The sequence below is a fragment of the Schistocerca nitens genome, chromosome 1, assembly GCF_023898315.1.
Source record: "Schistocerca nitens isolate TAMUIC-IGC-003100 chromosome 1, iqSchNite1.1, whole genome shotgun sequence".
NCBI classification, from domain to species: domain Eukaryota; kingdom Metazoa; phylum Arthropoda; class Insecta; order Orthoptera; family Acrididae; genus Schistocerca; species Schistocerca nitens.
Window position 1 is genome coordinate 94,836,089 of NC_064614.1, and position 13,172 is coordinate 94,849,260.

The 13,172-nt window shown below is 41.9% G+C and overlaps 1 protein-coding gene and 1 pseudogene across 1 annotated transcript in view; one reads left to right on the top strand and one right to left on the bottom strand.

Moving 5' to 3' along the window:
- LOC126241704 (scoloptoxin SSD14-like) overlaps positions 1-13,172 on the bottom strand; it is a 588,477-nt gene that overhangs the window by 508,810 nt on the left and 66,495 nt on the right. The window lies entirely within an intron of this gene.
- Positions 9,894-10,011, top strand: LOC126210091 (5S ribosomal RNA; annotated as a pseudogene).

Below are 13,172 nucleotides of genomic sequence, written 5' to 3' on the forward strand. Positions count from 1 at the left end.
ATGACACTCGCACTGGCAGACCATTGTCAGCAAAAACTGATGCAAACATTGAAAAAATCGGTAAACTTGTTCGACAAGATCGCCGTTTAACAATCAGAGCAGTGTCTGAATTAACAGGAGTTTCGTAAACCACATCAAATACTGACGAACCGATTCCACAGACCGAACGTGAGGAGAGGGGCTAGTGTAATTGTTTAATACAAACCATACAAAAATGCACGGAAGTATGTTTTTTAACACAAACCTACGTTTTTTTGAATGGAACCCCGTTAGTTTTGTTAGCACATCTGAACATATAAACAAATACGTAATCAGTGATATGTTACCGGTGATATGTTACCGGTGGTGGAGTGTTCGTCGCTGTTAGTAATAGTTTATCCTGTAGTGAAGTAGAAGTGGATAGTTCCTGTGAATTATTATGGGTGGAGGTTACACTCAACAACCGAGCTAGGTTAATAATTGGCTCCTTTTACCGACCTCCCGACTCAGCAGCGTTAGTGGCAGAACAACTGAGAGAAAATTTGGAATACATTTCACATAAATTTCCTCAGCATGTTATAGTCTTAGGTGGAGATTTCAATTTACCAGATATAGACTGGGACACTCAGATGTTTAGGACGGGTGGTAGGGACAGAGCATCGAGTGACATTATACTGAGTGCACTATCCGAAAATTACCTCGAGCAATTAAACAGAGAACCGACTCGTGGAGATAACATCTTGGACCTACTGATAACAAACAGACCCAAACTTTTCGACTCTGTAAGTGCAGAACAGGGAATCAGTGATCATAAGGCCGTTGCAGCATCCATGAATATGGAAGTTAATAGGAATATAAAAAAAGGGAGGAAGGTTTATCTGTTTAGCAAGAGTAATAGAAGGCAGATTTCAGACTACCTAACAGATCAAAACGAAAATTTCTGTTCCGACACTGACAATGTTGAGTGTTTATGGAAAAAGTTCAAGGCAATCGTAAAATGCGTTTTAGACAGGTACGTGCCGAGTAAAACTGTGAGGGACGGGAAAAACCCACCGTGGTACAACAACGAAGTTAGGAAACTACTGCGAAAGCAAAGAGAGCTTCACTCCAAGTTTAAACGCAGCCAAAACCTCTCAGACAAACAGAAGGTAAGCGATGTCAAAGTTAGCGTAAGGAGGGCTATGCGAGAAGCGTTCAGTGAATTCGAAAGTAAAATTCTATGTACCGACTTAACAGAAAATCCTAGGAAGTTCTGGTCTTACGTTAAATCAGTAAGTGGCTCGAAACAGCATATCCAGACACTCCGGGATGATGATGGCATTGAAACAGAGGATGACACGCGTAAAGCTGAAATACTAAACACCTTTTTCCAAAGCTGTTTCACAGAGGAAGACCGCACTGCAGTTCCTTCTCTAAATCCTCGCACAAACGAAAAAATGGCTGACATCGAAATAAGTGTCCAAGGAATAGAAAAGCAACTGGAATCACTCAACAGAGGAAAGTCCACTGGACCTGACGGGATACCAATTCGATTCTACACAGAGTACGCGAAAGAACTTGCCCCCCTTCTAACAGCCGTGTACCGCAAGTCTCTAGAGGAACGGAGGGTTCCAATGACTGGAAAAGAGCACAGGTAGTCCCAGTTTTCAAGAAGGGTCGTCGAGCAGATGCGCAAAACTATAGACCTATATCTCTGACGTCGATCTGTTGTAGAATTTTAGAACATGTTTTTTGCTCGAGTATCATGTCGTTTTTGGAAACCCAGAATCTGCTATGTAGGAATCAACATGGATTCCGGAAACAGCGATCGTGTGAGACCCAACTCGCGTTATTTGTTCATGAGACCCAGAAAATATTAGATACAGGCTCCCAGGTAGATGCTATTTTTCTTGACTTCCAGAAGGCGTTCGATACAGTTCCGCACTGTCGCCTGATAAGCAAAGTAAGAGCCTACGGAATATCAGACCAGCTGTGTGGCTGGATTGAAGAGTTTTTAGCAAACAGAACACAGCATGTTGTTATCAATGGAGAGACGTCTACAGACGTTAAAGTAACCTCTGGCGTGCCACAGGGGAGTGTTATGGGACCATTGCTTTACACAATATATATAAATGACCTAGTAGATAGTGTCGGAAGTTGCATGCGGCTTTTCGCGGATGATGCTGTAGTATACAGAGAAGTTGCAGCATTAGAAAATTGTAGCGAAATGCAGGAAGATCTGCAGCGGATAGGCACTTGGTGCAGGGAGTGGCAACTGTCCCTTAACATAGACAAATGTAGCGCCTAGAACCGCTCGGCCACTCCGGCCGGCAGGGGAGCAGGAAGTGCAAGTTGGTGTGGACGGTTGTGACTGGGGATGTGTATGATTTGCTTTTCGTTTTTTAGTTATTTTTTTGTAGTTATGTGAATACGAGTAGTGTAACCATACGAATTAACAACGTAATGCCATTAGAATCATTATAAACAGTCACCCGTTTTGTGTTAGCTCTATACCCACAACTGCGTGTTTCGCACGACTGTAGACCACAGACGACATAAACCGCGCATGATGTCATTACAGTGAAACCAACACATCGATCAGCAGACTGGTGCTGGCATGCATTTGTTTTTGGCTTCTACATCTGAGGACCAGCGTACTTCTACGAGACATATATAAGGATCCTTATCATTCCACTTTTAACATTTGTGCCCAAATAAATACTCTCCAACAGACCATTCTTGTATGTCTGGCAACGTCAATGTTAAGATTGGAATGGTGAGGGTCCTTAATACGTCTCGTAAAAGCACGCTTGTCCTGAGATCTAAAGCTCTATAAATGTCGAATATTTTGGGACAACAGAATGTTAATTTCCAATTCATTAAGAGAGTTTTCTATATAATCAACATTTTATAATATGTTATAATTCTTATCTCGATATTTTTTCGTCATCTGTAACGGATTAGCAAAATTCATACAACATAAATTCTTATTCTGTGTAATAACCGGTCACTTATTGCTGAGGAATTGCCATAAATGTAAATGTTTCCTGGCGAACTGATATCTTGTTTTCTACTCCTATGGAAGCAATGAAATGAATAATTCGCAGTGTAACAGACACAAGAATTCACTGTTATAAACTATTTGCTATTTTCAGCTGGCCAAATGTGATAGCAATAACTATGACATTGATATCGAAATATTCGGAGAAATTAAGTTGACTGAGCTATTCCATGTGTAATACTAATAAGGAAAATGGGGCAAGTGTTAAAGTCGATGCTCACTTTCACATAGACGCAACAATAACTGTAACAATCATTTCGCCCTGTGCGCAATGACAGGATCTCGGCTGATCGCCGACCCTACCTCCACCCCCCCCCCCTCCCCCGTCATGTGACTCAGATGTTGATTCCAACTTTAAAAAGTAGAGACAGGAGAATGCGTTGTCTATATGTTGTTGTTTTTGTTGTCGCGGTCTTCCGTCTGAAGACTGGTTTGATGCAGCTCTCCATGCTAGTCCGCCATTTTCAAGCCTCTTTATCTCCGAATAATTGCTGCAAGCTACTTGTATTTGAATCTGCCAACTGTATTCATCTCTTGGTCTCCCTCTACGATTCTTAATCCACCTCCCCCCTCTCTCTCTCTCCCAACACGTTCACACACTGCCCTACCAAACTGGCCATTCTTTGATGTCTCAGAATGTCCTATAACCTGAACCCTTCTTTTAGTCAAGTTGAACTATAATTTTTACTTCTTCCCACTTTTATCCAGTACTTCCTCATTAGTTACGCGATCTACTCGTTTACTCTTCAGCATTTTTCTGTAGCATCACATTCCAAAGATTCTAGTCTCTTGTTGTCTGAACTGCTTATACTGTACGTTCCACTTCCGCACATTGCTACACTCGAGACAAATACATTCAGTCAGTATGTATCTATGATCTAAGCGAGTGGTACCAACGCCGCGGGATAATTATCCCCTGAAGGGCAAAATGGAATTTTGGTTGGTGGTTTGATTTGGGGTGAGGGTGCCAAACGGCGAGATCACCGGTCCCATCGGGTTAGGGAAAGAAGTCGGCCGTACCCTTTCAAAGGAACCGTCCCGGCATTTGCCTGAAGCGATTTAGGCAAATCACGGAAAACTTTCATCAGGATGGCCTGAGTGGGTTTGAACCGTCCTCTTCCCGAATGCGAGTCCAATGTGCTAACCACTGCGCCATCTCGCTCGGTCAAAAATGGAATTTTCTGAGGGATAGAAACTGAAAGGTTTCGACTGTGGTTCAATCATGAAACTAAATTAGTTTTAAAAGACAATTACTATCAGAACACTTTTTTTAGATTCTAGTATTAATTATAGAAGTGATCAGTAATAACTTTTTTTTCAATTACTTGTATCAATGCTTGACACGATGTGGTGGAGGTTTCAGCTTGTGAGACACATGTATGAAAAGCATCTTCCTAACCTAATCCATCCATGTATTTACTAAACTAAGACATATACGTGACAACTGCTAAACATCTTTTGAAGATGTCCTCCTCAAGTTGTAGGTAGTTCCTGCAGTGGATTACAAATTATTTCATTATTGACTTCGGTACAGGCACATGAACTAAGAGACAGTACGAGACAACACTAAATACATAAGGCTGCTACAGTGCTGTACACAGTATTATTATCATTATTACTGTTATTAGTAGTAGTAGCAGTAGTAGCATTGGTCAGAAACAAATGTGTCCAATTTCGGCCAGTTCAAAAGTAAGTTTGTAACACCATAGCTCTAATGCTCTACTGATTTATTTTGCCTTTTGTTTTATTTAATGTTACATCATTGAGCTCCTGTAAATGTTGTCTGATTGAATCGATAACAGAAGATTGTATACTCCTTTCTTTGTAAAAACTTTGCTGTTTTTTAGAGTGTAGGAAGTGTAATCTCTGTAATATGTACAATATGAGCAAATTATGTGTTTTGTCTTTGTCATATAATCTCTTTGGTTATCTTTAAAATTAAATAATTTTATTTAAATAATTTTGTGTAGAACTATCAATATACGCAAATGTTCTGTTTTATTTAAAATGTTTGTTTGCTGTTATGTAAACTGATGACTTTCACTTAGGGTTCTTAGTTATTTTGTATGTTAAACGTGTTGTGGTTCCCCTCGGGAACGGAACTGTGTACCACGCGCAAATTGTGGTTGGCCTAGGTGGAAAAGGTGGAACAAAGAGCCAGTCGGGGAGGAGCTACCAAACTATCAACTGCTCATGTAAAAGTTGTATATTGTGCTGGTGCCGAGAGAGCCTTTCCGTGCAGCTTTTCAATGCCTCGGATGGATGGATAAAGAGCTGGAACTATTCTGGAATTGATATCTATCATCGCCACCAAGAAATGACAGAGTGCAGCAATTCTACCTGCAAATCCACCTACGAACATGCAGTCGCCACCACATTGCGCAATCACTGAAAAGGAACCAAGGAATAGTAGAAATGTATGGTGAAGGATCAGCTCATTGGATGTTTTAGTGTGCACAAATATAAGGTAACTTATACTATAACTCTTATACCTACCTTTATTTTTTATCCCTAGCCACACGACCACTTAGGGTCCTTCCCATGCTAAAGTGATTACCGAGTGTCCTTATTGAAAGAACATAAAAGCTCAGTGTTTTAGCAGAACCGAGTAATATAGTAAATAATGTTTGCTAAAAATAAATTTTCTATTAAAACTGCTTATTAAAATTTTGTTGCCAACTTCTAAAGTTAAAGTTCTCAAAACTGATGCTTATAAAGTTTTGCTTAGTAAATGATCACAGTGCAGTCTGTTGAAAATCAACCAAAGGTGTGCTATTGTCTTATAACCACATCAAGTTGTGTTCTACTGAGTAAGAGTTGAGAACTAATACTGTTGAAGGTTACATGTTCATACTTGTTAAGGGCTTGTTTCTTTAGTATATTGAAAGTGTGTTTAGTATGCTCTGCTACAGTGGTCAAGATTAAGAACCCCCCCTCCACTGAAAGTGTTCAAATGCACTAAGTTACTTAATTATAGCAAGTTTCAATTACTCTTGCTATTCAAGTGAAATTCTGTACAATATTGGGCTCGTCTTGTGTATTGAAAGTGCATATTAATGGTGTAACAGGATCAACAGTTTGTGTATTGTGCTCATGCTAGATAACGATTAATAGAAAACCACTATTTATGAAAACAATACTTTCTTTATTCAAAAGACAATGAGAAGTAACCTGTTAGTGAGTTCCATTTAATTTTCATTCTAAGTAGAAAGGTGTTTAGTAGTGAAAGACTTAATCTATGCACAGTAACTAAATTTGCTATGGACCATATCCGTATTTAATGTCAGATAGGTTTAATATTACTTTTCAAACAAATTCCTATGTCAAATTTACGATTCTACAGTGAATATTAATAGTAACGTTATTGAGACCATTCAGTTTGACTAAGTCCTCAAGGTAATAGTGTGTTTCGTTATCTGTTATATTTATGCAAATAGTTTGTTCTGATCTGGTAGCTCCAACCTTAACGTGAACATACCGTATTCAGGTGCCAGAGTTCATTGCGCTCGCGTGTGGCAAAGTATAGGTTGTGTTTGTCCATTAAAGTTACTCATACTTATTTTCTTGAACAAGAATGTCGATCCTTCTCTTGCCTGATTAGGCTGGCGACCGTTTTCTTTATTTTTTGAACATTGTAAATAGGTAAAAATATTGTTTGGTACTGTTTAAATATTTACGTAATTCTGATTTTCACTTCCGATAAGCCACCTCCGTTAGGTACAACACGGCCAACATAACAAAACTCCTCTCAGAGGGTAACACTGCTCTGCTTCTTTATACTTTAATTACTGAATAAAAATAATTTCAGTATACGAACTGCCGTCAGCTTTAAGGTTATAGTCTAACAGTAGCGGGCAGAAGTGTTGTAAGTTCAGCAATCGAGTGGTTTACAAATAGTAAACCTAGTGCAGACATTTTAACTTCGTTCGTTTTAAATGGGGGTGGAGGGTGTGAGTGAAGAAAGTGTCGCTAGGGACAGGCGTGGAACAGAGATTGTATGTTTTTTGTGACAAGTGCCTATACCGTCAATGTGAATGGTTAGCTTTGTTTACCGAGGAAGAGTTGTTGGCAGCACTCGTGATGCACTTGGAACTACTTCCTCATTCATTCCAGCGCGCGCGCCCACACACTCACACAAACACACACACGCCATGGCTTAATTTCGGCCGGCACGGCGTTCCGGCACGTCCCAGGGAATTTTTGTTTTACTCATTGGAACAAATCGGCACCAGAGATTTGAAACAGTACACGTGCGTTAAATGGCAACGTAACTATAATTTTCCGCTGTGTCCCATCTGTGTACGTGACAATGGGGCGTTACTAACGAGATACGATGGGTAGGGGCGAGGGTCAGGTGGTGTGTGTGTGTGTGTGTGTGTGTGTGTGTGTGTGTGTACACGTGCCGTTCCGAAGTTGTGATCGGTAGATATCGCCTTTTGTTTACGAATGGAAGCAACCTCGTGTTACGTGTGCCAATGAGAAACAAATAAAAGTCCACCGAGCAGCTACAATCAATACAACTGTTCTATCTTTGTGGCTGGCGGCAGTTGAAAACACTATGTGGCAGTCACGGAGACTACCGCCTTGTGCCGATATGTATTGAGAAAACTTAAGGAACATCGTGCTACAGGGACGCACGGTAGCACCCGCTGTTCATATTAAATCTTGTGCTTTTGTTGTTATGCTTAGAAGAAATTATGTTATGAAAACCAATATTTCAGAACAGTATTTTGTGAAAACGAATTCTCATTGTAAGTTTTATAGCAAGTTTTCAAACATCCCGGACACAGCAAATGACAAATATATGTAGCATGCCAGATTTATACAAGGTGCTCTAAGATTCTTCTTGCACAATTCTAGAAACTATAGATGGGACTGAGTAGATAACATTCTGAATCGGAACCCGTGTTCTGAAACGTACTGTTTCCGTGCTACAAGCGTTTGAAAACATGTTGGTAATGCAACCACTTTTACAAGTAATTTATTAGGTGTGACTCAGTACATCACTTTTTTACAAATCCACTCTTAATAGCCTAAGAAACAAAAAAGGAAATAATTACTTCCCAGAAACACTGTAGCTTACAGTTAAACTTAAACCGTTTTTACCCTTTTGAAAGGAGGGTTAACATTGTGATCCACTACAAGAAAGGCTCGACGTAGCGACCACTAATTCGGTTCACAATTGCTCGAGTATTCGTCGACAGGTTCTCTTCGACGTGATGCAGTACGGCTTCTTCCAATTCAGGTTTATGGCTTCTGCTTGGAACACTGCAGTACTCCTTTTTCGAAGAATTTGCATAATTGTGTCGAAAAAAGATGTGCGATGGAGTCGAACGTTGATGATAACGACCTTCCATTACCGCGAACTTCGCCAAACAGAAAGGTCAAGTCGGTGTATTCTGCAAATGTGCACTCAACCGTATTTCTCTAACATTCACAGACACGTGAATAAGCTCCAATAATCGGAACTGTGGTAACGGTTCACTGGAATGTGTGTCGGAACTTCAAAACAAAGAGTAATTCCTCCCCTCCCCTCCCCCGCCAGGCGTTTCTCTAAGTGAAGCAGCCTCAGGTCTGTAAGGTTGTAACGTATCGAATTCCAGGCGTAGTTAAAATAATTCTCATTTATTGTTCCGTCTCAGTTGGATATTTGTAATTACATTACATGTTTAGATCACTCTTGATCATCTTCAGATCTAGTACTCTGACATGTGGTTCTGAATAGACAAGACGGGGTGCTGACGCATCTACGTAGATCTGAAGACAACCCAGAGTGGCCGGCCGCTGTGGCCGAGAGGTTCTGGGCGCTTCAGTCCGGAACTGCGATGCTGCTACGGTCGCAGGTTCGAATCCTGCCTCGGGCATGGATGCGTGTGATGTCCTTAGGTTAGTTAGGTTTAAGTAGTTCTAAGTCTAGGGGACTGATGACCTCAGATGTTAAGTCCCATAGTGCTTAGAGACATTTGAACCATTTAGGAAGTCTTGAATCCATTCGCGGAACTGGTCCGATGCTCAGTAAGCTAGAGTAACGAAGTATGTAATCTAATTAACTGAGACGGAACAATAAATTAGGATTATCTTAATTACCTAAACAGTTGGTGAATATCTCGTGGCGATTACGTCCAGGTGTACTGTTAGGCATTAAGGTCCCCGCACAGGAGGGCCTTGCCAAAGGTGTCGAATATGTATGTGAGTTTCTGTTCTTCGAACTGTCTGTTCGGATCTATGTAGGCTGACATCAGTATGATGACCCCGTAAGAAGTAGAGGTACTTACCATCGTTGCCTCAAGGGAAATAAGCGGTGGAAGAATGACTGGAACGTGTCTTACGTTTTTATTGATGAAGATGACTATACTTCCTTCCCCTTCCCCCCCCCCCCCCCCCAACTCTTGTTTATGGGTCGATCCGTCCGATACTCGACCGTGTTCTTAACATTGTACCACTGGATAGAATGCAGGCGCGTCTCCGTCAGAAAGAGGATGTCCGCTTCATGTTTGTTCAAAAAATGGTTCAAATGGCTCTGAGCACTATGGGACTTAACATCTATGGTCATCAGTCCCCTAGAACTTAGAACTACTTAAACCTAACTAACCTAAGGACAGCACACAACACCCAGCCATCACGAGGCAGAGAAAATCCCTGACCCCGCCGGGAATCGAACCCGGGAACCCGGGCGTGGGAAGCGAGAACGCTACCGCATGACCACGAGATGCGGGCTTCATGTTTGTCGAAGAATTCCTCCTGTTCTGGTATCTCGTTGCTGATTCCTTTGGTATTGTGTACAGGGTGTTCGGAAATTCCCGTTACAAACCTCTAGGACTTGTGGGGTGAATTGGGAACCACGTCCGAAACCGTACCGTTTCCATACTACAACGGCAACGGCCTTGCCGCAGTGGATACACCGGTTCCCGTCAGATCACCGAAGTTAAGCGCTGTCGGGCGTGGCCGGCATTTGGATGGGTGTCCATCCGGGCCGCCATGTGCTGTTGCCATTTTTCGGGGTGCACTCAGCCTCGTGATGCCAATTGAGGAGCTACTCGACCGAATAGTAGCGGCTCCGGTCAAAGAAAACCATCGTAACGACCGGAAGAGCAGTGTGCTGACCACACGCCCCTCCTATCCACATCCTCATCTGAGGATGACACGGCGGTCGGATGGTCCCGATTGGCCACTAGTGGCCTGCTGACGGAGTGAGTGCTCCATACTACAACCATCTGAAAACATGACGGTAACGCGAACACTTTTACAAGTACTTTCATGCATAACAGCAGACGGTGCTGGAAACAGCATCCCTTGCACGCGTAATTGCTCGTACACTCGATGACGGGTTCTCTTCAACGTGATGCAGTACGGCCGCTTCCAATTCGGGTGTGCGGCGTCACCTTGGAGTGCCAGTCACCCTTGCCAACGGTGAAGGTACCCTTTGTCGAAGTCGTTGAGTAATTGTGGTGAAAAGGGTATCCGACGGAGTCGGACGTTGTGGACAGCGAACGTTGTGGACTGATGAAGGCGACGAGCAGCTCTGCCACTACTGTGAGCTTCGCCATACAGAGCAATCATGTCGGCGAATTATGCAAACGTGTACTCAACCATGTTGTCCAAACACTCAGACACGTGAATGAGGCTCGAACCAGGCCAGAGAGGTAGGATAGACGACAAATGACATCAGCCGAATCGACGTATGCACCTCGCACTCTGACTACACTATTGCGTGCCTATCTAGTAAACATATTTTCTTCACACGGCTGTAGCACAGAAACAGTACCTTTGCGGATTTGAGCTCCAATTCAAGATACTGTTTACTCTGTCCCCTCTTCAAGACCTAGAGTCTTATAAGGGGAATTGAGGACCTCCCTGTAGATGAGAACGTAAATTTTTGAATATGACGGCAATGAAAACAAAAACAAGTAATTGAATGGACTTAAGAGTACGACGTGGAACGGCTAGGGGACTGATGACCTCAGCAGTTAAGTCCCATAGTGCTCAGAGCCATTTAAAGTATGTTGTTAGAAATAAGCAGTGCCAATTGTCTCAATGAGTCATTATTTTGTGGTTTAATAAAATATCTACGAAGAGTAAAAATGAAAATGTTTAAAAATTAAAAATAAAAATGTTGTTGGTGGTGTGGTCTTCAGTCCTGAGACTGGTTTGATGCAGCTCTCCATGCTACTCTATCCTGTGCAAGCTTCTTCATCTCCCAGTACCTACTGCAACCTACATCCTTCTGAATCAGTGTATTCATCTCTTGGTCTCCCTCTACGATTTTTACCCTCCACGCTGCCCTCCAATGCTAAATTTGGAATCCCTTGACGCCTCAGAACATGTCCTACCAACCGGTCCCTTCTTCTTGTCAAGTAGTGCCACAAACTCCTCTTTTTCCCCAATTCTATTCAATACCTTATTAGTTTTGTGCTCTACCCATCTAATCTTCAGCATTCTTCTGTAGCACCACATTTCGAAAGCTTCTATTCTCTTCTTGTCCAAGCTACTTATCGTCCATGTTTCACTTCCACACATGACTACACTCCATACAAATACTTTCAGAAACGATTTCCTCACACTTAAATGTACACTCGATGTTAACAAATTTCTCTTCTTCAGAAACGCTTTCCTTGCCATTGCCAATCTGCATTTTATATCCTCTCTACTTGGACCATCATCAGTTATTTTGCTCCCCAAATAGCAAAACTCCTTTACTACTTTAAGTGTCTCATTTCCGAATCTAATTCCTCAGCATAACCAGACATAATTCGACTACATCCCATTATGCTCGTTCTGATTTTGTTGATGTCCATCTTATATCCTCCTTTTAAGACGCTGTCCATTCCGTTCAACTGCTCTTCCAGGCCCTTTACTGTCTGATGAAATTACAATGTCATCGGCGAGCCTCAGAGTTTTTATTTCTTCTGCATGGATTTTAATACCTACTCCGAATTTTTCTTTTGTTTCCTTTACTGCTTGCTCAATATACAGATTGAATAGCATCGGGGAGAGGCTACAACCCTGTCTCACTCCCTTCCCAACCACTGCTTCCCTTTCATGCCCCTCAACTCTTATAACTGCCATCTGGTTTCTGTACAAATTGTAAATAGCCTTTCGCTCCCTGTATTTTACCCCTGCCACCTTCAGAATGTGAAAGAGAGTATTCCAGTCAACATTGTCTAAAGCTCTCTCTAAGTCTACAAATGCTAGAAATGTAGGTTTGTCTTTTCTTAATCTTACTTCTAAGATAAGTCGTAGGGTCAGTATTGCCTCACGTGTTACAACATTTCTACGGAATCCAAACTGATCTTCCCCGAGGTCGGCTTCTATCAGTTTTTCCATTCGTCTGTAAAAAATTCGCGTTAGTATTTTGCAGCCGTGACTTATTAAACTGATAGTTCGATAATTCTCACATCTGTCAACACCTGCTTTCTTTGGGATTGAAATTATTATATTCTTCTTGAAGTCTGTGGGTATTTCGCCTGTCTCATACATCTTGCTCACCAGACAGTAGAGTTTTGTCAGGACTGGCTCTCCCAAGACTGTCAGTAGTTCCAATGTAATGTTGTCTACTCCCGGGGCCTTGTTTCGACTAAGGTCTTTCAGTGCTCTGTCAAACTCTTCACGCAGTATCGTATCTCCCATTTCATCTTCATCTACATCCTCTTCCATTTCCATAATATTGTCTTCAAGTACATCGCCCTTGTATAGACCCTCTATATACTCCTTCCACCTTTCTGCTTTCCCTTCTTTGCTTAGAACTGGGTTTCCATCTGAGCTCTTGATATTCATGCAAATGGTTCTCCTTTCTCCAAAGGTCTCTTTAATTTTCCTGTAGGCAGTATCTATCTTACCCTTGTGAGATAAGCCTCTACATCCTTACATTTGTCCTCTAGCCATCCCTGCTTAGCCAATTTGCACTTCCTGTCGATCTCATTTTTGAGACGTTTGTATTCCCTTTTGCCTGCTGTCAATAGTTCCAATGGAATGTTTAAAAATTAAAATGTTTTTCGTTCCAAGGTTTAGTTAGGCTGTTGGAGGAGGAAGTTGAGAGGGGCCAGAGTGGTTCAAAAATGGCTCTAAGCGCTATGGGACTTAATATCTGAGGTCATCAGTCCTCTAGACTTAGAACTACTTAAACCTAACTAACCATTGGATATCACAAACATCC